This window comes from Seriola aureovittata, chromosome 12 (genome assembly GCF_021018895.1).
Source record: "Seriola aureovittata isolate HTS-2021-v1 ecotype China chromosome 12, ASM2101889v1, whole genome shotgun sequence".
NCBI lineage: Eukaryota > Metazoa > Chordata > Actinopteri > Carangiformes > Carangidae > Seriola > Seriola aureovittata.
The window spans coordinates 21276034-21301125 of NC_079375.1; the positions used below are offsets into that span (position 1 = coordinate 21276034).

A 25092-nucleotide genomic window follows, 5' to 3' on the forward strand; every position below is an offset into this window, starting at 1 on the left:
TATGTTGCTACAAAAATGCTATTTTATTTGAATTTTGTATGTCATGCCGCTGTGACAGTTGTTTTGCAATAAACTTTTCAGATTTGGAATCTTAATTGTTTAATTTCAGATACATTTTGAACGTACATGAATATATCCGTTAATTATAACCATATCATACCACCATCAAAGGAGTTTAACACTACAATTTAAGAAATAGAAGAATAAGAAATAAAAAAAAAATTAAAAAAATTAATTTGGGACCCATTGAATTTCCTAGGGACCCACTCAAATCACCACCTGTGGGTCCCGGGGACTCACTACATTGAAAACCTATCAACATCACTGATATCAAAACAAATGTACTTCTAAGTAATGAATTCTATGGTTTTATAACGCATTTGATGCACATCAGTAAAGCACATAGTGAAAGTGTCCTATATTAGAAGGAATAGTCAAGATACAGTAGTAGGAATGTAATAAATGATGAAGTTGCTGCTTGTCTGGAAAGTTGACACACATCAGTGCAGGAAACTAGGTCAGCTGCACACACTGTCCCAATGGGTCAACACATGTCAATAGGGGTTGATGTGCATCAACATGCTGCTGGTGTGTGGTTTGGGTGCTTTGATGTTGATGTTTGATGTTTTTGAAAAGAAGCTGACAGATTTTTGACCAGACCACGACAAACTCTTTGACATCAGCATCTCCAGTTCACTGGACACAGAATAAGAGAAAAGTTTTTTAAATTTCAAATTTGATTTTCATTCATTTCATTTGTAAAGTTTCATGTTCAATTGATATATTGTGTTGTATACATCTAAATGATAGAATGCAGAAACACACAAAAAATGACACATTAACTCAGGTCGGCGACTCTGTATGCTCAATGATATTGACAAATTTTGTCTGAGTGTGGTGGCTGCATCAGTTGCTGTCCACCACCAGTGTTAGTAATGTTGTTTACATTTTCTTTACACAAACATTTTCAAATACATACATTACACATAGTCTTTTGTGTTCATATATTACACTTTATTTCATTGACAGTTTTGTTTTCTAGTTTGGGTATACACAATCTAGTTAACATTCTGTTTTGTTGTGAATAATTACTTTTTCTTTGTTCTCCTCCTGAGTTCCTCTGGCAAAAGGCCGGAAGCGGGGGGAAAGGGAGCTTCTTATGGACTGCCCACAGGAAGTGGGAAGCAGCCATCTTGAAGATGGGAAAAGGGGAAGGCTGAATCACCAGAGCCAAAGGTTCTTTGTTTGATTTGTGAACGGACTATTTATTTTGAAATATTATTTATTTTTTTGGTAGATAGGCTTCAGTTAACTTGTTATGTTTAGTTATTTGATAATGATTTGATAGGTTAATTGTTAGTTACTGTCCCCTTTTTGGGTTTGTGTTGGACTAGTCCATGTGTATATATAACCCGGTTTCATTTGTTAGAGAGGTCAGTTTTTGATTGTGTTGCTTTAGGTTGAAGCCTTAGCTTCATTATTGATTTCTGGGCCCAACTTTTGTTCTTTTTCCAGTTATTTGATAATTACTTTTGTAACTTTTTTAGGATTTTTGGTATACTTTAATTAAATATGTTCCTTTTTACACCGGTGTCCTTTGTCTAACTGCTTGGTCCGTGACACTGAGATTCATCAGAATGAAGTCCCGTCATTTCACATTTAAATACTAAATTTTTTTCTACTTCTCCCTAAATTAAATATATATATTATAAGATTTATAATCATTATTAATCTGTATAATTATTTATTCATCTCTTATTAATACATTTCTTTAACTATTTATGTAATTCACTGACTATTAATATAATTTGTCACATCTAGTTTTCGTTTTATGCTTGGTATCTCAGAAAGACAGCAAAACTAGTCAAAACAGCATGAATGTATGCTAATGAGGTCTCTGTAGGATGCCTCTCTCCACCGAGTGACCTTCCTCTCTGAACTGGACAGATTCAACACAACACAGAACAGGAAGGGGAGGCGACGCCATGGGAACAGAGCAGAAAGTTAATGAACAGCCTTCACAACTGACAGGGACTGTTTGCAGAAGCAAATACATGCACATACTGTAAATAGATGGATGCACAAGCACGGCTGTGGTAGCTGACAGATCCACCAACTTTCCATGTGGATACACACACACACACACACACACACACACACACACATCACCACCGGTATTTCTGTAGCCCCTCGTGCCATCTCATCTCATTCATTTTTCCACTTTCTCCTCCCCAGTTCAACAAAAAAACAAAAATCCAAGGAAGACATGGGTTGAAAGAATCAGACAGTGGGGAAATCAATGTGCTGTCTCAGAGCTCCAGAGGAAAAGGAGGTCACAAGTGGGAGAAAGACAGCTTGTCATTTACGTTTAATTAATTTCCCAAGTCCCCGAGGCTGAGGGCTGCAGGATTCAGAGAAAGGGCAGTGGTAAAGGAGGGAGGCAACGAAGGTGAGCAAGTGCCCAGGTGAGCTTTGCATGGTACCTCACGTCTATCAGATCTAGCAGAGCATCTGCAGGGATGGGATATATTATGAAAGAGCTGCAAAGAGTGTTCCATTTATTAACAGTTGCTCACTCAAGTGGAGCTGCAAATAACAATTACTTTCATTATTGATTAATCTGTTCATTATTTCCTTGACTTATTCTTTTGAGCCCATATAACGTCATCAAATGCCTTATTTTGTCCAATTCTCCAATCTTAGCAGCCATACCTGTCATATGTTTGACATTTTTCCCTGAAAAATTACTTTAAACGATTAATTAAATCAATATCAAAAAGGGCAGCCAATTAATTTTCTGTCAATCAACTACTGGTCAAAAAAGTGATCTTAGAAGTAAACTTAACTTCCTTTGATGGAAAAAATATCAATTTCAATTAAGAATAATTAAGAATGTTTTGATATCAAACTCTCCTGATACAATGACACGTCTGCATTTCAGCTGCTTGAGCTGATGTTAACTTCAGAGGCAGAGGAGAAACCTCACAGTCATGAATCCTGGAGTTTTCAATTCAGAGCATTTAAACTGAAAAGATCTACACAATGATCTGATGTGCTGAAAAGTTTAACTGGGCTGCTCACACCTGTTGGTCAGTTACACTTGATTACTAACAAGCTAGCTGCTAGTTACCAGAAAATGACATGAAGCCATCAGCTACAGAAAGATTCACCAGTCTTCTTGAAACAGAAATACAGTCCACTCTCCATTCTTTCAAACATCAAACTGAGAACCAAAATCATGTATAGACTAGGGTTGCACGGTATACCGGTACCAGTATAGTACCGCGATACTAGAGTTTTGAAAACGGTACTATACCAGCATTTAAAAACAAACGGTACTTTTATTTTATTTTATTGAATGCAAATGAATTGGTAAATTGGAGCCTGTCTCTTTAAGCACAGCGAGGCCAGCGAGTGTGACGTAGCCCGAGCGGATGTAAGCCGCCTCCCACGCGCACTCGCATGTTCAGACTGAGGAGGAGAGAGAAATTACGAGTCGGGTCTTGGACAGACGGAGCGGGTTGAACAAAAAATTAGGTAGACAGAGATGGCAGCTGCTGAAAAGCCCGTACTCGTAGACAAAATGGGGGCCCGAAGTACGGTTTGGAAGTATTTCGGGTTTAAACCAAACGATAAAGGTGAGCCGTTGAACCTAGAAGCACCGCAGTGCAAGCGGTGCTACAAGGTGTGTCTCGCTAAAGGAGGCAACACCTCAAACCTCTCGAAGCATTTAAAGGACAACCATGCGGACTTGTTCAAAGACTTCAGTCAAGAACGACAGGTGATAATGTTGTTCACCAGTTCACTGCACTGTAATGTCAATGAAAGAAGTACAAAGCCCCTCCCAGCCCAGTAGTAAATCACAGTAGCCTGGATACAGAGCTAAAACATGTCCATGGTTAATAAATACATTCAAAAATATATTTTATTTAAAATATTTAAATAACCCATTAAGGCAATGCATAATATAAATGAAATATTATATTGAAACATTTTTGTAAAACATTTTATTAGCCTACAATATCTAATCCTATCCTAGATGATAGAATGAGCCTCAATTTATTTTTCTAGTTATGTCCATATAATGTTTCATGTATAGTTTCAAAACATAAACCTTTTGAACAATAAGAAAAAGTAAAATAAAGCAATGGCATTCAATTAAAATGATCATGTTATTTAAAATACTGTACACCCTTCCTCCCCCAATTACAGAAGTCTAGTGCTCCTGGCTCAGAGAGGGTGACACCACCCACTCAGAAGCAACCTACTCTCCAAGATGTCTTTCAACAGCATATGAAGTATCCAAAGGACAGCAAAGATGCTAAAAGGCTAAACAGGGCAGTTGCAGAATTTATCTGTATGGATCAAGTGCCAATATATTCAGTAGAGAAAGCTGGGTTCAGAAACCTAGTGCATAATTTGGACAAAAAGTATGACCTCCCATCAAGGAATTTTTTCATGTATAATGAAATTCCCAAGATATATGACGAGACAAGATCTATGATCAGTGCACAGCTAGCAGAAAAGCCATTCTTTGCCTGCACTACTGACCTCTGGACGAGCAGAACTGCAAGCGCATACATGGCTGTAACACTCCAGTATATTACAAAAGCCTGGGAAATTGAGTCCTGGTGCCTAGGATGCTCTGCATTGCAGTCTGACCACACAGCTGAAAGTCTGAAGGAAGCCTTGGAAGATATTGTGATAGAGTCATGGGGGTTGGATATGACCAACATGTCTGGTATCACAACAGATAATGCTTCTAATAACCGCAAGGCGTTTGCTGATGACTTCAACTGGATACCCTGCTTTGGCCACAACCTGGATTTGGCTGTCAAGAAAGCCATAGCAATAGATCGCGTGGCAAGCTCTCTGTCCCGACTCCGGAACACCATCTCTGCCTTCTCCAGGTCCAATAAGATGACAAGAATGCTGAAAGAGAAACAGGCCTCTTTAAATCTACCACAGCATAAACTAATTCATGATGAGCCTACCCGCTGGGGTTCCACCTATGACATGGTGGAACGATTCTGTGAGCAGCAACAAGCTGTCTCTGCAGTTCTGGTGGACGATAGAAAGAAGTGGCACCTGATGCCCAGAGACTCAGACATGACAACTCTGGAAACAGTGAGGGATGTCTTGGCTCCACTCAGTGAGTTCACAGATGCCTTAAGTGGAGAGAAAGAGGCTACTCTCTCATCAGTCCTGCCACTCATATGGAAGATAAGAGCCTGCCTGGAAGATGAGGAAGGTGACAGTCCACTGATGCGGGAAATGAAGCACAGTAGTAAACAAGACTTTGAAAAGAGATATGATGAGTACAATCTGAAGATGACACTAAACATCGCAACATTCCTAGATCCAAGATTTAAAAATATGTTTGTTACTATGGAAGAACAAGTTAAGATGGAACTTCTCCTAAAAGTAGATACAGTTCATCTTCCTAGGAAGCACAGCCAGGAGCAACAAGAAGAGTCAGTGGATGACATAGGAGCAGCTACATCAAAGAAGAAGAGAAGTGACCTAAAGAGTTTGCTCTGCAGTATCGCCTCAGAAAAGAAGGGGGCAGATACTAGACAAGATTCTGCCACACCCATGACAACACCCAGTGATAAACTGCAAAGAGAGATGACTGATTATAGACAATTAAGAGACATTAGCCCTGCAGAGGACCCCCTGGTATGGTGGAAGCATCACCAGGTAGAGCTACCCATCTTAGCTCAGTTTGCAAGACAGTATTTGTGTATTCCAGCATCAAGCTGTGCATCTGAACGTGTCTTCAGCACATCTGGGAATATCTGCAGTCCAAGGCGTTCTAGACTGACCGAGGAAAATGTAGACACCCTTGTTTTCTTGGCTAGGAACCTGAAAAGGGAAAAAAAGTGATAGCCAGCCAGCCACCCTAGGAGGAGTTTTTGCTATTATAGTATTTTATTTAACATGGTAATTTTAATTTGAATGGCATTGCTTTATTTTACTTGTTCTCACTGTTTTAAAGGATTGAACATTTTAATCCCATGCCAATTATTTATTTTAATTCTTGGTGTTATTGTTCCCAAAGTCTGTTTTAAAATAAAGGAAAATATTGACATTTGAGAGTGTTTCACCTTTTTACAAAAAGTATCGAAAAGTATCGAAAAGTATCGAAATATATATTGGTATCGGTATCGAAACAGAAATTTGGTATCGTGACAACCCTAGTATAGACAACCACAAATACAACTGAACTGACATGGAGAGGGAAAACAACAAACTAGACAGCAGCAAAGTGCCCTATTTTTCAATCTGGCAATTTGAGAAATTAACATTAACTAGATTCAGTTGGCTGAATCTACCACTGTTGACAAACTAAATTTCATAAAACTGTTTTACAGCTCAAGGTAGGACTGAACAATTAATCAAAATATTATCGAAATCACAATATGGCCAAGTGCAATATCCAAATCACAGGACCTGCAATACTTTTGATACAGGTAATATGTGTCACAACATACCATAAATGAAACACTGATATGCTACAGAGATGTCCCAAACTTTACATCATATTCTCCATAGGTAAAGGAACTTGTTTGTTTGGTAAAAGCATCAACAAAAATCTAATCATCATCATCTTTATATATTCCCAGTGAAAATGAAATGACAATTCCACCTGAAATTGTGACTAGTATTGCAATATCTGCCAAAAATAATTGCAGTATGACTTTTTTTTTGCATATCATTTAGTCCAAGCTTAAGATATATAATATTTTCATTAGAACACTTCTGCTAATTGTGCTCTTACTTATACCTACCTAAACCTATTTCTGGGACCTTTATCTCTCTCTTTCTTCCTTTCTTCCTGGAATTATTCTAAAATGTCTAAATATCTACAATAATAATAATAATAATAATAATAATAATAATAATAAAAGCAATCAGCCCTAAAAGGCACTTTGGACAGGTCTACTATTAAATATGCTATACATGTATACTACATATACTATTTACTCAAAAGACAAACAGGACCTTTTCCTGCTTTCAGAAAGATCAAGATCAAAAATCTTTCTTGAATATGAAATATGAGGTTACTCACACTTGTACCTTGTCTGACAAATTCTTCAACTCTTCAATGTAACCTCCTGATGTAGGTACAAGGACTTCAAATAAATTAGAGACCATTACTTTCACCTCTCATTGTGTCTCACATAATGACACAACTGAAGCTCCTGTCCAATTATTCTTTTTGATTAGACATTGAGTAAGCAAGTGTGCTAATTGAGTATGTGGTGGTCTGAAGGAAACACCTAAAATACAGCTACACTGTCTGACCATGGATCAATAAGCCATCTACATACAGATCAATGTATTGCAATAAACATGGCCATATTTTTCCCTTCCACATCACCGTAAATCGTTTCCGCCTCACAAGGACCCATCATTATGCTGCCACAGCAAGGCTGTATAATCTTGTTAGTATATAACACTCCCTTGCTACCTTTATATAAAGGGTACTTCACACATATCATTAAGTGCTATAAAACAGGCATTATATAATTTAAAATTTGGTTGGTATAACGAGGCATTAACATTAATTTTTAGTATGATTAGGTCATGCATGTTTTGTTTTACATGTTTAATCTCTGTTGCAGGACATATGGTAGGTTAATTGTTTTACTGTTATCCGTCTATCTAATCCGGCTTTATGGAGTGCTCCCCTGTTCTCCTGTGGGATGCTGAATGACTGGCACTGTGAGTGTTATGAATGGACTGAGAAATTTGAAGTAAATAAAAGCTGTGTGCATGCCATTCCTCTGTTCTGTAACCCTGCAGAGTGGAGGGTGGGCGCCTGTGGAGCTGAAATATGGAGCTGTCAGAGAGAGGCACATAGCAGCAGAGAGAGGACACTGTGACCCAGCCAGGGAGTGTGGTGGAGAAGTGACTGGATTGGTTTAGACTGCCTTATGGCAAATATGCCTGTGCTATTATCCCAGTCAGTATAAAACAGTACTTTGATCACTTTTCGGAATCAACTGACACCATGGATGAACAAACAAAGATAAGAAAGCCGCTACAGACAATCCATTGACAGGAGACTCAAGGAAAGATGTCTCAGTACTCTTTAATTGAAAAGGGAATTCTGGGAAGTGCAGTCTCAAACAAGTGACTCCACTCCCTACACCAAGTGATGACTTCTTCAAAGTTAAGATAATAAGCTGTACACCTACAGACCTTTAGTTGGAACTGTCAATCATGCACTGTCAATTGTGTCCCTGTGTGCTGGCACTCACAACGGAAAATGTTTGAAAAACAGGGAGTAGGGATGGGCATTTTCAATAATTTCAATATTCAAGTACTCTCGTTACCTTATGAGCGAGTACTCCATTACTCGCAAATTATATCCCCCTCCCCGCAAAAAAAAGAAATAGGGGAGGTCCAAGTCTGACTGGAAACACAAGCGGAACTAATGTTAAGACCTCCCTGACCAAGCCTATTGTTTGGCTGTCTGAGAAAATTACTGTCTAATACTTTCATATTTATGTAAATAAATAGTCAACAATGGAAATCAAGTGCAATTTTAAATGCATTTGTTGAACAACAGGCACTTTATGGACCTCTGTGCTGTTGCTTAACATGTAACTCTCAATCAACAGCCTCAATCATAAATTCACTTTTCCTGGTCATGGCTGCCATGGTGCACGTAACGACAACTGAGTTGAACTATTGTAGCCAGGAAAGATTTTCTGGAGGTTATGTGATACAAAAACACTTCCTGGAGTCACTTCAGTTTTTGTATAAATTAAACAATCAAGGCACAACATGTAATCAGCAAACTGAAAGGTGTTGGTAGGTGCATACAGCTAGTAGTATCCCCCGTTTCCAGTCTTTACACTAAACTAAGCTAACCAGCTGGCTGTAGCTTCATGTTTACCATAATGACATGACAGTGGTATCCATATTCTCATCCAATGCTCAGCAATAATAATGCCACTACGAATCATAATATCCAAGTAGCATGAAACCCAAAATGTTGAATTATAACTGTAATTCAACATGATGATATAGTTAATTGAAGATTTGAATGAATGGCCTTAAAAAAAAAAAACTGTTACATTACCAAATTAAAATGGAAAGAATTGCATAGAATTCAAATTGTTTTTTAAAAAGTATTATGTAAATTAGTGTGTTCATGTGTGCATAAATCGAATTCAGTTTTCATGTTCTCTGCCTCAGTCACCTAAAGATTACACTCATCAAAAGATGTAGGTTGGATAAGGAGAAAAAGGATGGTTATAAATGTCAAAAACCAAAGAAAACTGTGTTAGGCCTCATCTAGACTACAATATATAATATATAACATGAATACAGAAGAACATACTATAGATGAGTCACAGCCAAAACTTTCAATTAGTTGGCTGATTAGACAGCAGACAAAGGATTTTTGTCTATAGAATTTGCTGGTCCACTGCCATTTCAGAGCAACAACCAGAAGGAATGCAGCACCAATGGTCATTGCAATAATTCACTTAAAAAATATATGCCATTTTAGCTTTAATTAGAGTGTCAACACATGCTTTGCACATATAATGAAGCCCATTTTCAAATTTAGCACGCACAGAGCCAATGGTTTATAACACAAGCTAGTGCCCTGGAAGGGATTTAAATGGATGCTGAGAGTGAGCACCTGAAGTGTGCTTAATTCATCTCCTAATCAGAGTAATGTCTTAATCAATATATCAAACCACTGAAATCCAGTAATGGAACACCTCTCTTCAGTGCAACCAGCTCAGAGATTAATCAACACCAAGATCCAATGAGACACTCATAGCACCAGTACGTGTGTTTGTGTGTATATGTGGATAACCTGCAGACTCCATGATGGAATGTGAATATCCATATGCTTCACTGCCAACAAACCCATGAGTGTTTGCAACCTGAATAATTACTCTTAGGAGGGATTGCAGAGGATGTCAACATTCAAAAAGAGGAATTAGAGGAAGGAAGACTTATAGAGCAGGTGGAGGTATCAGCAGTGCTGAATGGACAATGATGAAACAAAGGCGTAATCATGTGTCCGTATACATTTCTGAAAGCGTGGATGTGTACAGCACATAATTGTGTCAGCTGCGTGAATGTCTAAAAAACACAAGCATGTGTGAGTGTGTGTGTGTGTGTGTGAGGAATAGGTAGCATAGGGCCACGTTGTGGCCAGGCGATAACAGCGATGAATGGCCCCGCCAAGTATCTAATGAAGCATTAGTGACAGACTGAGGGAGGACACTCTTCGCCTCCTCTGCAGCCGATGCACTCTCTCCCATTTTTCATCCCGCATGCGGAGGGACTGGACTGAAGATAAAGGAATAAACAGAGGTGTATATAGCGTCATGGAGGAAACACTTACAATGAGCGCTCACCTTAAGGCGGAAAAAAAACCCAGCATCTCATTTATTACGTTTGTTAACAAAGGCGCATTCGCTGATTATGCAAAATCCAGGGTGTGTCTATGTATCAGGAGTGAGATTATTGGCTGTCACCTGTAGTTAAGAATGGAGGTTATTGAAAATGCATGTGAGGATGTCACCAGCTGGTACAGCATTAATGAATTACTGAAGATAGGTCCAGTCAGACTTTTGAGAGGGAAGGTGGGAGAGGAGCACTGAGATTCTCCATTCATTCTCCTCCATCAAAGCAAACAATTGCTTGCTTTGATGGAGGAGGAAAAGCTGAAGGTCTTACCTGCCCACTAAATCTATACTCTGGTAACATAGTACTGAAGAAAGATTTTCTTCATTCTAAGACAGCTGAAAAAAGTTTTCCAAATAATATGAAGGTATGATGCAATTGCTAGTACTGGGGGTATCCTGACCTTTGGAGTAACTGTGTGGTACAGTGTAGCAACATCTCAAAACAAGACACAAAACATTTGGACAAAGTGCATCAAAATCATAGATCAAGAGCAGCTGAAACTAGGACACAACATTTTATGAGACTATAACCTGAGACTGAAAAGTATTAGAAGTCTCTAAGTTTCTATTTTGTTTTGTTTTATGTGGCCTCAAAGCAAATTTCTATATCATCTATGATCAAATTGCATTTAAATAATTACTATCAGAACCAATCCATGCATGTATCAAATACATGACTTATACAAACATTATCTATGGGATACAAAAGTATTGTATGAACAGTGTCAAGTCACCAACCTAATTACTCATACAGGGTGTCTACAGAGATTCAGGGATGAATTTACTACCTTCACAATATTTTTTACTACCAGCACGACTTTATGCTACAACTGTAGCGGCGTAAAGTGTGACCTACCTGTGCCCCCATTATTCTTTCTGTGCTCTTTTTTTTTTTTTTTTTAAACTTAGGGGCTCCTGGGGGGGGGGGGGGCAGCATAGAGCCATGATCATAGGTTTTACTCAATGTCAAAAAGTCAAAAACAATTGCATAACAATTACAAGACTTACACTTTCAGAAAAAATAAATTAATTTAAGTTCAACACTGGGGGGGGGGGGGGGGCAGCATAGAGCCATGACCATAGGTTTTACTCAATGTCAAAAACCCAGATTATTCCTATCACTCAGGTCCTACTCGCAACATAGAAATAAATTCACAAAAGTTTAATAATTTAATGGCCTGCAGGTAAGTTAAACAAATTGAAAAACGCATAGGTCCAGTTGGATGGAGGCTCAAAAATTTACTACCTCATCAGATGACATTTACTACTTTTTACTACTTTTTACTGGCCTTAATTTGGTTTAATTTAATCTACTACCTTTCACTACTTTTTACAACCCCGCGGCCACCCTGTCATAAAAAACATCCAACAAGCAACAAAAAACTAATTACTTGTTGACTTTAGGTTACTAACAACTTGAAACTTGAGCAAATTCCAAATATCTAAGATCCTGGCGAGTCCACTTCTTGTTGGTGACTGTTTAGTATAAACAACAAGCGATTCTGAATCAAAAACAAACAGCTTAATCCGGGCAATCATGGAAGATTTAGAGCAATATCACACAACAGCACTTGCACAACAATCATACACACAGCCACCACAGGCAACAGTGCCACCAGTAAAACCACAATTTAACTACTGAATCTTGAATCCTGCATAAAGTACAGGACAAAAAAAAAGCCCAATATGAAAGTTGAAATGCAACTGCATTTGTGAAGAGCTCTTAAATAAAAGTACAGAGGATCACCCATAGCTTCAGTTTCAGCCTCAGCCCCCACACTCAGACAAAGGTAGGGCAGAATAGTTCATTAGCTTGTTCTGGGTCAGTGCACTATACAGGTGCAAAATGGTACTCTTCTTATAAATCAGTTACTGCAGCCTTCCACTTGTACATTCAAAAGTATAATTATATGTTTGAGCGAAACAAATGGGAAAAACATATGTTTAAACACAATCTAATCATTAGATAATGTTAAAAGCTTAGCAGTCAGCTCTGAAACTCACAGGTGATTTTAATGACTCTGGCTGATTAGCCCTCCTCTCAGGACAGAGTGGGTGTAAAAACTGAGTTTAATTGGCAAAGTTCATGCACCTGTTGTGTTACTTTTATAATTTGTGTTGATTTCTCCAAATGTGGAACACCCCATTGCTGTTGTACAGCAGCTTGTGACTGGCACACCTCTGCACACGGGGCAAACAGAAGCAGGTAATGTAAACTTGCCAAACAGTAGGAGGAAGGAGGCAAGCAAATGTGGCTGGAGAAAAGTTTTTTTAAGTGCTGAAATCTTGTATTTATTTTTTTACCATAGGATGACATTTACAACATAATTATGTTAGGTACATACTGTATAGGTCACACATGTTCTTGATTAAAAATACATTGCAAAGTTCACTAACTATTTGGATATTGACTCAGTGTCAGTATATTTGGAGCCACAGCACATTCAGTCACAGAACACATTTTTGTATTCACGTCAAAACCAATCGATGCATGTGTCAAACACATGGCTTACACACACGCACACCATCTTTTGGGGCCCAAAAATATCTATGTACAGTATTCCACATGAAGTCACCAACATAATTAATCATAAAAACGCATCATAAAAGCAAAGAAAACTCCAAACTATTCCAAAGCTACAAACAGACAAGTACACGTAAGTCTCAGTTACTTGACAACTTTTTAAGGTCCTGGCAGGTCAACTCCACTTTGGTGGCTGTTTTGTTTAGACAACAAGCAATTCTGAATCAAACACAAGCAGCGTAATCCAAGAAAACATGTCAGATTTAGAGAAATATTACAGAACAGCACCTGCACAACAATCATATACACAGCCACGGCGGGCAACTGTGCCGCCAGTAAAACGACAGAGCCAGCAAAGAGAGTAGGAGAAAGGTGTATTTGAGTCACCACCTACCGGTTTCTGAAGAGGAAGACCCATGGCTACAGGCAACGTCCTTCATGGCGGCAATGTGTCCGATAACCACGTCATAGAAATTCCCTCTGGACGTTGTGTCCTCCACAAAATAATCCGTTGATATACTGTCCAAGTCGTCTCACCTCTACCAGATGGCGTCCCGTTGATTTCCAAACCAAATTTGGCGAATTAGTTTTTCACCAAACTTCACATATCCATCCTACATTACAGCTAGCTAGGTGGTCTTAACAGAAGCAGGTTAGCTAATAACATTAGCAACAGTGTTAGCAACATGTAGCTAACTGCGTCGTTCCATCTGAAGGAGGTTGCTAATTGTCTGTTCAAACGGTTGGCTTTTTTTTTTCTTTTTCTTTTTTAAGCAAAAAGCTGCGGCTGGCGTCACTCCATGGTTTGTTTTCCTAGAGTCCTGGCTACTGACAGTAGCAGTGCGCTTTGACATGGACACACGTAATTGTTAACTGTTGTTTATCAACCGACGCATCATTTCACCTGGCGTCCCTTCAGTAGGCCTGACGTAGCTGCCCATACGTTAGGTGCAATATCCTTACGGACTGTAGGGGGCGGTGTTTCAACAAGTGATAGAGCTCAATAAAAATAAGGACGAAATGGTTGTGACGACGCACTACAAAACGCATCACAAAGAAAATGATTACAAAATTACCATATATGAAAATTACAGTAATAATGTGTAATTCCTGCAGAACACCACTAGGAGTCACTATGAGGAAGATACTATCCCCACGGTAAAGAGACAGAAGTTCTGGGAAACTGTCAGAGGGCCCTAGGCCAGAGTCTCAGTGTGAAAGTTTTAGAGTGAAGGGGCTCAGTCCAAAGTCAATCTGAAAAACATGTCCATGATTGAACCCAGGCCTCTGCTGTTTAGTCTCAATTCATTTTACCTTATTTCACATGGGGCAATCCACTTCTTTGCAGAGACTCCTGAGATCACATTGAAAGCAAAAACAATAACATGATGTGTTTTTTTTTTTGTTTTTTTTTGTGTCTGAGTCATTTTATTACTTTAATTTTAGTACTTTAGCAACTTTCTTTTAGGCTGAATTTGTAAACATTTGTAGATTATCAGAACATGCAGAACCCAAATAATGGATTAAAAGTACACATCTCTTCCATTGAGGACCCATTATGTGCCTGTAGTGGTTCATCTTTGAAGAATCTAGTAGTTAGAATAAAACTGTTTTTCTCCTGAGTATGTACGAGTCATTTTTGGGCATCGTTTCACATAAGCAGCTTTTTTACTAATGCACTACTGCGCAGATTTATAACCAAGCAAGTGAGAAATAACTTGATCTGAACTTCTGCTTTGCTTTTCTTTTTTTTTTTAAACAAATACTGTTGCTCAATCTGATGCACACAGTATGGAAACTTAAATGTTGCCTAGCAGTATGAGATAAAAAGCAAAAAGACACATAGACTAGAAAGGGTCTTGGAGGTCTTGGACTATAACAGGCGGAATGAGGTGTATGTATTGCTGGCAGAAAGCCAGAGCGAAATGATTGCCACTTTTGAAAATGTCACCTATCAAGAGCTCAAGGTGTCAGTTGCGCTTTGGAGACGCTCCTCCCCTCACAATTCAAACCAAATTAGTCTCAAAGATGTGAATATGCTCCTCAGCTCAAATGACCTTTGGATTCATCAAAGAAGTCAGAGGAAAGAGCAGACTTTGATGGTGCAGGTGAAGGTTTTTGCTGAGGGGCAAGTTGGAAGGAATATCAGATTCGAGGGATTCTGCTCAGCTCTTTGATAAACAACACAGACAGACTTGTTTCTGCTGACATAATCTACATGTAATTGATGATACCTGGCTAATTGTTTCCAGTGTTAACCCCTGACCTGATATGATCAATCCCAGATCATGAACTTGGGGTTTGCAGTACTCACCACCTAAGCATTTCGCTCCCTTCCTCATCAGTCAAATCTCCATCCCATTGATTTCTTTCCAAGCCTGTCTCTGTTGCTGTAGATAGATAGATTCATTGGGGAGTGAATGGAAAAAATGGATGGACTGTGCTTTGTCACCTTTTCCAGCAACCTCCTCTTGCTCTGCCTGCTCCTCCCTCTCCCGCTCCTGCTTCACCTCCTTAGATTCTCCTGCAGAATGCAGACTAGTCAGTTGAAATGAGTAACGGCTGGCCATTGCTGCTAGATCGACATACGTTACCGAGCCATCCATCATGCCGGTGACAGCTCTCCAATGCTTTACTCCAGAGGAAGAGCCCCACTCACCCATACGTACAAAACACATTCACACACACACTCAAACTCCCACAAAACCTCTTAAAATCTCCAATCAGCCATTTTGATATTCCTTACCCAGCGTTAAGCTGGCAGGACCGGGACTGAGGGAGGGAGGGAGCTGGATATGAGGCAAACTGTAAAAACGCAGGGATGGCCAAAGCTGAAGTTCCTGTGAATTCTCTGTTGATGTTTTCATGCCAAGGAATCAAATAGGAGCTGTATTGTTTCCTCCATCTGTGATGATCAGAAAATAAATCTCAATGTCTGCCTCTCGGTTGGCTCAGGAGGTTCAGCTTAGATGACAGGAGAACTGCCAGGCGTCAGCACACTGTGGCCCTCCACTTGCCTCGTCGAAATCCTGAGTGACTGCCGAGCTGCTATGTCAAGTTTTTTATTTGCTCTCATCCTTGCCAACATCTCAGCAATGTTTAGCAAGAGAGGTATTTCATGCTTACTGACTCTGATTTCTCACTCTCTTCCACTTAGTCAATGATCTGCGGATCTCCTGCAGGCTTTCCTTTCTTTGTTCTTTCAGTTTCTCCCTCAAGCTCTTCCACCAATTGTAGGCCACGAAAAAGTGTGACAAGGGAGAATTATTTTAGTTTAATAATAGTCAACAAATGTGTGCTTTTTCTAACTTGATTAATTTCTCTGTTTCTCGCTAATGTAATACCTCAAATATTTACTTGCCCAGGGTCCCAAAGCAAATGTTACTATCAGATCACACTGCACCTACTTAAACAAAAGACAGTAAATATGAGAATTTAGACAATCACTGTAAATTTGACAAAATGAGTCTAACTCAAGGTCCACTTACTGGCTTTTTATGGAGCTGTTGAACTTCAACAGCTGATGGTATTTGCTCGGTTTTCGTGTTGCAACCCTGTTTTCCAGATGTTTCATATATATGAAATGCTCTTATTTCTTTCGGCAAATACATCATTAAATGTGAATGTGATTCTCATTATTTTCCAAAGCAAGGAGGTACTATGTGTTTGTAAAGCATGCAAGTTGTATGAAGGTGGTCGGAGTGAATGGTGGCCCTACGGAATACAACATCTCATCTCAGACATTTCCAAGGTCAAGAATGAACCAATTAAAGTCTCTCTCTGGTTATTTACTGTACAACCCTCCAATATGAGTGTCTATGAACAGTACATATTCTTGGCTGACACTGGCATATAATGAAGATTTAATGCTAATTGAGCTGCAGGTTCAACTAGAAAAATAGGGGAAAAAAAACATTTTGTACACAAGAGTGTGTATCAAAACTTTACTGGACCTTTCACCTCCTAACCTCAAGAGAGGAAGTGAGGGCGAGACATCATCAACTAATTACAAATGAATTCCTAGTTCTAGTGATTAACATATTTCTTCTTAGTTTCCACATTTAACACACACTGCAGGTCACATGGAAAATGCCAAAAAGCCACGGCAACAAAGAAAGAAGGGTTGTCTCTGAAATCGGTCATCTTATTTGACAACAATATAAATAAGAAATAAGAAATCAAATAGTTTATTTTTCACCAGCTGAACGCATAGGTAAAATGATGTTGGCTGGTTTCTTCATTTTTCCCTCACATTGCTCCGACACAGAATCATAATCACTCTTTATATGAAACACTCAACTCTGGCGCCATTAAATAACAATAAAACAGAGGGGAGTGAAATGTTTTGATTGATGCTATTGTAAAACTTGCATCACGTTGACAAAAATGAATTTAGGATTCACATTGAGATGAATTATGTAGCTCCAGAGATTTTCAAATCTGTGTTGAAATTGCTTTTCATTGCTGTAAAACATGAATGGAAGAGAACACCTTCTGCTTGCTGTCTTATTTCTGTCAGCCTGTTGAAAGGTTTTGAAGACACCTGCTGGGACACGGCTGTCATGTGAGATGTTGGATGTAAAATAAGTATCTCAGAAATCATCAGTTGCATGTGTGTTGATCCATAGTTGTCTTCAAGTAGCTGACTGTATTGTTAATTATAGTTTTTATTCCAGTCTTTCTTGAGTGACTGAGTTGATTTACTATTCATGCTGGTGGTGAATGATGGTAATAAATGTCTTCACTGCTGCCGTTCTACCACTCGCCGTTTTGCTTTTTGTCTCCTGTTTTTCTTTGTTTATTCAGCTCCTTAGTTTTGTGTTTTCTATTCTTCTAATTTGTCTGTTCAAGCCAGATGGTTGTCTTTCTATTCACATTCAGCATCCATCTCCTCAATGTTTTCTTTTGTGTAAATGTGTGTGGTTTGTCTCCTCTCTCAATTTGTTTAGAGAGGCGATTTGCTTGGGTACAGGTTTTTCACCCATGATGTCCTCTCACTGAATGCTCTGGTTAAAGAGCATAGGGAGATGTTATGTCTGTTTGCCATTGAGTTGCAGTGTATTCACAAAGCATTCAGACCCCTTCACATTTTGTTCCCTCATCAATCTACGCTCAATACCCCATAATGACAAAGCGAAAACAGAATTTTAGAAATTTGAAATGAAGACTCAAGGCTGTAATTGCTGCCAGAAGTGCTTAAAAAATAAAATGAATTTGCAAAAATGTCTAAAATTCAGTTCACTCTGGCTACGGCGATTAGGGCTAGGCTAATGCTCTACCAGGCGAGCCACTCCTTGTTTCTTTTGAAACTTTTGAAACTGATTTGATTGAAAAGTATTTGTATGTTTTGTCACTCATAATGTAACGGAGAACTTCTTTACTGTCCTCTGAGGAACCTTTGAAACTTTGTCGTCCTGGGGCATCTTCATGGCCTGACAATCAAAATGCCTGCTATGAAGAGCAAAACACCTTTGGTTCAAGTCTGGCTGGTTCAAGTATGTTACTCTTTTTTATCCCTTGTTTCCTGTCCTTTTTCTACTGTCTATAAAGAAAAATTAGTCTTCCTCACAACCTGCACTTGCAGTTTCTCCTTTGACTTAAACATATTCCCAATATGCTCTTTGCAAAAAACAGAGGCTGTTTAAGCTGTCAGTGCTTGACTCACTCTTTTGCTTCATTGTTCAAACTCTACTGCTGCTTAGTATCAAAGCACCTTGTCTGCCTCATCTCTACTCCAATTTACAACTGCACTAGCTCTGATTCTAATGGTGTGTTCAGGAGAACAGTTGTAAATATATAATCTGCAGCTAACTAACCACAGACAGTCAGTGAAGGTGCAGAATTTACACCCGAGCTAAAAGATCTTCATCTCGTGCAGATCTGTGTTTGCATCAATTCATGACTTCAGTAAAACTGCACCTGTTTGTATTTGTAGGTGGCTTTCAAGCTTGTAAATTCATTTGGCATTCAACTCTTCAACCTTTAATCCCCTTAGGCTAAAATCTCTCATCATCACTCTCTCCCCTATGATGAGTGTAGATGGTAAATATTCAGTCTAGACATTCTCTACTCTGTATTGCCGTCAGACACATTTTCTAACTCCAAATTAATTTGTCCAATACACTTTCAACTCAAGAAAGGACAAACTAATAATTTGAAACTTTATCTTCAGACATAAAAATGTGGTCCAAAAGTATACGAACACTTGGCTACCAAACAAACTCCCAAATCCCCACAAGCTGAAAGCAGAAATCAAACTAAAAACCCCATTCAGCTCCCGAAATTACCTCTCCCAGTCTATACTGCATACTAGTGCTAGGGTTTGAGCAAAAAAAACAAGGCCACAACAACTTTTAAAGTACCTCAATCATCTTTTAATAAATAATACATCCATTTTATATTAGTTTTGCCAATGCATGTAGTGTGCTGTAAGATCAATATCAGCCTGTCAAGATAAGATAAACACAATGCTGAATTCAAATTCTTTTTATAGCAGCTTTAATGAAATGCTAAAATGAATACACATATAAACACATGGATTAAAAATTAAATATTCAGTTTAGATTTGTGCCGATTAGGATTTTTTAGACCGCTGTAGATCTGAAGTTTAATACTATAATGGTGTGTTGGGGAGCCGAGATTAAATGAAAGTGGAGCTGCAGGGCAGCTGCTAAACAGCTTGCTCATTCTGGTCCTATATTGTCTCTTAGAGGGAATGTTTTAGAACAGGTGGTTAGCAGGATGTGCAGGTTCAACAGTAATCCTTCTTTGCCCTCAGTTGACCCTCTGTCAGGAACAAGCAATACAGAGTGAGAGAAAAAAAAAAAGCCCAACATTTCAGAATACAAGGTGAAACTTTGGAGTAAGCCTTGTCTCTCCAGCACACATTATCGATTTGATTTAAAGCCTAAAGAGATGTGCGCTATAATAACCGTGGTATTCCATGCGCTAGTTTTGATAGACATAATCTCATTAGTGGCTTTAAGTAAGGAAAGCACAGAAGACAGTAAACACATTTGTACAGGGAGGTCATTATTTGGTGAGCCTGTTCAATTATCTGCAGGATTTCTTTGAACGCCAGAGTAAAAAAGTCTATTTCTGTTTTTCTGTGTTCTGAGACACACAGCTCTGGTCGTGACTGGTGCCTTACATGGATACTGTGAACACACAGAGTAGAAAGAAGGGAAGAGCGGATGTTTCTGTTCAATTTTTTGTAATGTATTGTGGATTAACCCGCTAGTGGGCCCTGGGGCAAAACTGAGTCGTGGTCCTGTGTTGACCACATGTTCATCCCATTCTCTGTGCATTGTCTTTATTTGACGGGTACTTGAACGTGACCGTGTACAGAGTGCCACAGAGGACTGCACATGACAGCTTCATTATATTTTGCCTTAAGGCTGAGAGAGTGACCAGTAATACCACCTGCCTCCAGGTTTTTATTGTGTATTCATTTGGTTTATGTTAATTTGATTAAGCACATATTAATTTTGGAATGTGGACCATGTAAGCAAAAGTTCAACTAAAATATCCATCCACCCACCCATCCATCCATCCATCTTCCACCACTTAATTGGGTCCAGATCGCAGTAGCTGTAGGCTAGACCAGGGAAACCTTGACATCCTTCTCCCAAGCCATGTCCCCCAGCTCTTCCTGGCAGATCTCAAGTTGCTCCCAGGTCAGCTGTTACATATAATCCTTCCAGTGTAATCTGGCTCTAACCTGTGGTCTCCTCCCAGCTGGACATGCCTTCATCACCTCCACAGGGAAGCATGCGGTACACGTCCCTATGAGGTGCCTGAAACACCTCACGTGACTTCTTTTCGATGCGAGGGAGCAGCAGTTACTTCAAATTACTTACACCTTGTCAGAATTGAAGTACAGAGCACAGGATTGATGACCCACATGCACAGGTATAGGCGGCTTCAACAGGAAACAGGTACAGTCTACAGGCAAGATGGCTAGAGTGTAATAACAGTCTTGAGACTTAAGCGACATTGACGAACTGGCAAAGAGAAGGTGGAAAGGGGCTGCTATACATACAATGGGGGCAACTGGGGAATGGGGAGCGAATGGATGTTGGAGTCAGGTGCCTTGTACTGGTCGGAAAGTCTGAGGTGGATGAGTTAAGACTGGCAAGGACTGAGAAGCTTCAAGGAAATGGAAGGTCATGGGAGAAGTGAGGATGGCTATGAAAGACTGGTGGACAGGGAGGCCAAATGTGTCCTCATGACAGCTCCTTTTTGATGTCTGTCGTTGTCTCCAAGGACAACCGCAGACACCCGGCAATGGAAACTCATTTTGGCCGCATGCATTGGCAGTCTCATTCTGTCATTCACTGCCTAAGTCTATGACCACAGGTGAAATTTGGAACGTAAATTGAGAGCTTCACCTTCAGGCTCAGGTGCCTCTTTACCCCAGTATACTTGAACAAGGTCCCAGGGTACTTGGCCTCAGACTTCAAGGTATAGTGACCTTCATCTGCCCACAGCTTCTCTGCTGCAAACCCTTCAAGTGGACAAAGGAGGGCACATCTGAAGAGCCAGCTGAGCCAACAGAAGCACATCACCCATAAGAAAACAAAACAGAAATGCAACCCTAAGGATCCCACACCAGACACTCTTCACACCTTGATTGCACCTCCAGTTTCTGTCCATGAAAATTACAAGCAAAATCTGTCTGAAAATACAGAAGCACCGCTCACTCTGGTTGTGCATGTAAACCAATGTGGACGTGTCAAAATTTGATTTCGGTGTTACAGTAAACTAGATCCAGCCTAGAGATTAGATAATGCAGGACCCACCTCAAAACATCTTCGGTAGTGCATAATCATCATAAACAACCTTGCAATGAATCACAGCACCAAACTACACTTAACCGGGAGCCATCAGAGTCTCTTGGGGGTCTATTCATGCAAGGATACCCAAAATATTCAATTTAATCATAAGTGTAAGGATTCAGTCTTTGTTTCTGGTGATGCCTCAGGCTACGTGGTCCTGGAAACCTGTCACTGTTATCAAGAAACCCTTGGTATTCTTTGATTTCCCCCACTATCTAATCCCTGTGGAAGTGTAATATTTTGAAGTTAATACTGCTCTTAAAACTATATATATATATAATATATTAACTACATTAGTTCTGCAACTTGTCTTTGTTCAGTGTAGGTCCTTTGGAGGATTCAAGAAACCCACTGAGAGGTGTCTGTTTGTTACTCCCTAAATAAACTTAAGTGCACAGTTTAATGTTGTAATGTGTTGAGGAACTGTTGAGCGGTAATATTAAAGCTTGTGTCCTAATGCAGGGGGACAAGACGGAGCTGCAGGAGTAACAATGTGTGTCCTTGGAGACAGGGAGAGTGTGTTAGTCATATAGCCTGCATCACAAACAGCCCTCTGTGAGTCTGACAGGTGAGACGTGAGATTAATGGTGTCTTTTTACTCTCAAAGACAGTCACTGAAGGCTGTGGTGATTGGCAGAGAGATTCAAGGCCACGGAGTTCTTTTACATGTCATAGGTGAGATGAGGCTGGAATATAAAGAGAAAATAAATTCTAAATCAACTTTGAACCTGAGCTTCAGCACATTCAGCACTGATAGAAAGTACACAGAATGCATTGCATGTTAATTTTTATCTGACAATAGGAAAGTCAGTTTACACAAAAAGAGCTAGAAAGGGGCAGCAGTGTATCGCCGTTACACAGTGATTAGTACTGACACCTCACAGTATGAGCGTCTCCTCTCAGCTACTGCCCTGCTCTGTGGAGTTTGTATGTTCTCCTCCATGTGCTCCACTTCACTTTCCTCCCAAGACGAGCAGACAGCCTTGAAACTGCCCATAGGTATGAATCTGAGTGTGAGTGATTGTCTGTCTACCTGTATTAGCCCTGTGATGGATGTGTGACCTGTTCATGACCTGTTTCCTGAAGAGAAATAAATAGGTAAAGAAAATAAATCATGAAAGGTTGGTTTTATTTTTTAATAAAAAAAAAGAAGTTTTATTTTAGTTTTCATCAGCTGACTTTCATCCTCAGCTAGCTTGCAATCTAGTTAGTGATAGGAAGATAGCAAGATAGCTAGTGAACGAGCGAGTGAGATAGATAGATAGATAGATAGATAGATAGATAGATAGATAGATAGATAGATAGATAGATAGATAGATAGATAGATAGATAGATAGATAGATGGATACAGTAGGTGTAAAATTACATACTGTTACACTTTATAGTCAAAGCTATTTTGATAAAATACACAGCTCTGTGCCTACAGTTTGTAACTTGTGTGGAGTCAGCGTCACAACAGGAAATGACAGAGAATGCCTGGATGAAATATTGTGTCGCTGTGTAATTTGTCAAAGTCTGATACCGTCCTTGTCTGAGGAAGGTATTTGCTGCTGGGCAGCAACAAAGCATCAAAAGATATTAAGCTCTGATGTCTGCAGCCTGTGCCTTGAAAATTGAACTCTAAAAACCAATGCTGTTCATTTAGAACTGCTGAACTGATCGTACCGTGGCTGTTCTCCTTTACTTTTTCAGTCCTCTGTGTTATATACTAAAGTTGCTATTAAATGTTTTAGTCCCCATATATTACACAGAGACTCCATACTGTTGTTTTATGAAACACTAGCAATGTGACCTTCAAAGCCCCATTGAACTGAAACAACCTGAGAGGCAGTGTGACTCAACAGCCAACCTCCATCAGATTTGCTGCTGCCTTTGAAACGCAGCCCGTGCCAGGGGAATAATGGCTGTGGGCCCTGGCTGTTAGTGAAGGCCTCTCTGGATGTGCGAAGCTCATAGATCCTGCAGCTGATGAGCACATGGGTGTCAGGAGGAGGCAGTTTCCTGGGATTTATATGCCGGCTGCCTGGCAGATGAGGGCGAGCTGCGACTGGGTGAGGACGGCAGTGTTGTTTTAGATGTCACAGCTGTTTGTTCTCACCGCTTCAAGACATGAATCACATGTCCTTCCACCTGTACAGACCTGACTGTAAACAAAGATATATACACCTACAGAGTTACATACACTCTGCACCTCTGCTCTTATCAGGACCTTCCAAGGACTACATTACCCTGCTACCATTAATAATTGCGATAAAATGCAGTTTATTTCAACATTTGTCTGTGTTGAGTGACACACACAATTTTGTCAACATTGCCTTGGTTTACTTGTGTTTGCAATCATTTCATATGACGTGTTATGATAGTACAAGAAGAGAATCCATCTAAATCTACTGTAGGTTGTCTAATAAATAAAGATTAGATTGTGTTTGTGTTCTTTTCTTTCACTTCATTCTTGGCTGATGGAGTTTATGCAGTAGCTTTGACGTCAAATATCCATTGACATTTTATTTGGTCGTAAATAATTCTTCTGCTTCTATGTAGACAGTCATTCAATCTTTGATAAATTAAAGAACAAAAAAAGCTGTCTGGCTTTTCTTTCTGGCATTTATTAATGACGTGCAGGCTTGAAAAACAAAGACTAGTGTCTGCATGAGAAATATCTTCATATTAAGACTGATGCAGTACTCATGTGTGCTAAATGAGCTGAGTGGAGTTAAAGCTGTATTACTCAGTGTTTTTACATTAACAATGGATGTCATGACTACTTTAAGTGAAAGGAGTGTTACCCATATAAAACCTTTTAGCAAACAGTTGCTTATTTACATTTCCAGGAGGCACTTTCATTCGGAGTCTCGTTTTTTCTTTGCCAGCTGACTGATGTAAGGACATTATTCTCTCTCTTTCTCACCGTGTTTCGCTCTCAATCACCTCCTGAGGGAAAAATCTGTCTCAATACTTGTTAAAATGCTCCACTATATTCACCAGCTAGCCACTTTTCATTTTGCTTAACTTCGCCTGTCTGCCATTTGGTGCTGGGCAGGTAGTGTAGACTTATTTTTACAGGAGAAAACCAAAAATCTCAGTAGCGCTACAGCGCTGCTCTCTCACCTGTCAACCTAGTGCGAGCAGCGCTGGTGGGCAGAGCTTGAGGCCTAATCCATAATTTCTCAATGAGGGAATAAGCAGAGGGTTGCTTTGTGTTATGTGGGAAAACTGTGTTCAATAAAATATTCATCATATCTTTACATAGTTTAAAACATGTCTGGAGCGAAACTTTAAATCATATACA

The 25092-nt window shown here is 39.5% G+C and overlaps 1 long non-coding RNA gene across 2 annotated transcripts in view; it reads right to left on the reverse strand.

Annotated features, from left to right (window-relative positions):
• LOC130179373 (uncharacterized) overlaps positions 1–14345 on the reverse strand; it is a 92985-nt gene extending 78640 nt beyond the window's left edge. For both annotated transcript variants that reach the window (XR_008829284.1, XR_008829283.1), the window contains exon 1: positions 13361–14345. This is a non-coding gene — a long non-coding RNA (uncharacterized LOC130179373). The remainder of the gene's footprint in view (positions 1–13360) is intronic.
• Between the last annotated feature and the right edge of the window lie 10747 nt (positions 14346–25092).